General features: G+C 31.7%; 1 non-coding gene across 1 annotated transcript; it reads left to right on the forward strand.

Moving 5' to 3' along the window:
- Window positions 1–1,299: 1,299 nt before the first annotated feature.
- On the forward strand, window positions 1,300–1,391 carry TRNAY-GUA (transfer RNA tyrosine (anticodon GUA)). Its single transcript is given in 2 exon segments — window positions 1,300–1,336; window positions 1,356–1,391. It is a non-coding gene; the product is annotated as a tRNA-Tyr (tRNA).
- Window positions 1,392–1,539: the final 148 nt, after the last annotated feature.

Raw genomic sequence — 1,539 nt, forward strand, 5'->3', positions numbered from 1 at the left:
CTAGATCGGTTACATAAGGAACATTTAGGTCTTTATGGATGGTTTTATTAGTAACAAAATAAGGAGCATTGAGGATTTTACGAAGGATTTTGGATTGTAACGATTGGATACGAGAGGAATTCAAAGGTTTAGTGGAGCTCCCCAAAGCTCAACTCCGTATGTCCAGATGGGCCTTATTATTGTCATGTAGATCAGTCTTTTCTAATGAATTGGTAGTTTAGACCGTTTGTCTAGTAAGTGCTGTAATAGTCGGAATCTACGTGCAGTTTACTGTGTTTTTAGACTTGTGTAAGGATTCCAGGTTAGTCGTTTGTCAACATGTAGTCCAAGATAGCGGATCTGTTCGACAGGGGTAAGAGCCATATTATTAAAGTATGCTGTAGGGCAGTGGGCAGGTTTACGACGAAGAATAAAGGTGATTTGATGGGATTTGTTGGGATTTATTTTTATCCTCCAATTTCGGCACCATTCTCCGAGGGTTGTGATACGGGACTGGAGAGTTTGGGGTGCAATCCATGCCAAATTTTCAAAATTCTACCTCTAAAGTAATCTAAAAAAATCTTTTCGATTGTTAGTAATGTTAAACAGCGTATAAGTACAAAATATTTTTAAAAAAATTATGAATAACTAAAGGAGAAAAAATATACAGTAAATACATCCGATTCGGACGGAAAAGCCGAGACCGGTCGATCTTTCCCGATTGCATGATGGTGCTATCTTTTGCTATACTGTTGTATTATTAGAAGGAACAAAATTTATATTCTCTAACTTTACTTCGAGAAACCCTAAAATACTACTTTTTAAAGAAATATAAAAATAAAAATTATGTTCATAATTTTTACTATTCCTGATATCTAGATTTTCATTTTCGAAAACCATAAAAACAGTGACAACTTCAACAAAAGCCAAAAAATCTAAATAAAACTTGGGGACATAACTAGGTTTGTAAATAAAAGTTGTGTGAAGCTCGAGTCGCGGAGAGCACCCGATTTTTCGTTAAATTTTGTTCCAATTGTATGTATAATTCTCATTATTACGCAATGTAAAAATAAGAATTATAGAATTTGATTACAATAAAAGGAATAACATAAAATTTTAATTGGATAAATACAGTAGCAGTAAGTATAAAAGAATTTTGAAAAAAAAATGGGGTTACTAAAAGAGAACGAAATGGATAATTAAATATATACTTAAAACTCAATACAATAGGTGAATATTAAGTTTTACAGTATTTGAATCAATACCGAAAAATAGCAATAATTTGTTAAGTAATTAATTGTATGATTTTAAATCTATGCACCTCTGGTAGCTCAGTTGGTAGAGCGGTGGACTGTAGTTGAATGAATAATCCAGGTATCCATAGGTCGCTGGTTCAAATCCGGCCCAGAGGAGACTTTTTTTTTATTATATTCTAATATTAGGCTTTAAATAATTCATATTATTTTTTTATTCAATATGAACCATATTTACAAGATACTTTAGATATTTTTTTTTCCTAAGAAATCTAGAATTAGAAATTTTATTCAATGTTTTCTCCTT

Source organism: Halyomorpha halys, unplaced genomic scaffold (genome assembly GCF_000696795.3).
Source record: "Halyomorpha halys isolate HHAL.00 unplaced genomic scaffold, Hhal_1.1 Scaffold8593.1, whole genome shotgun sequence".
Lineage (NCBI taxonomy): Eukaryota > Metazoa > Arthropoda > Insecta > Hemiptera > Pentatomidae > Halyomorpha > Halyomorpha halys.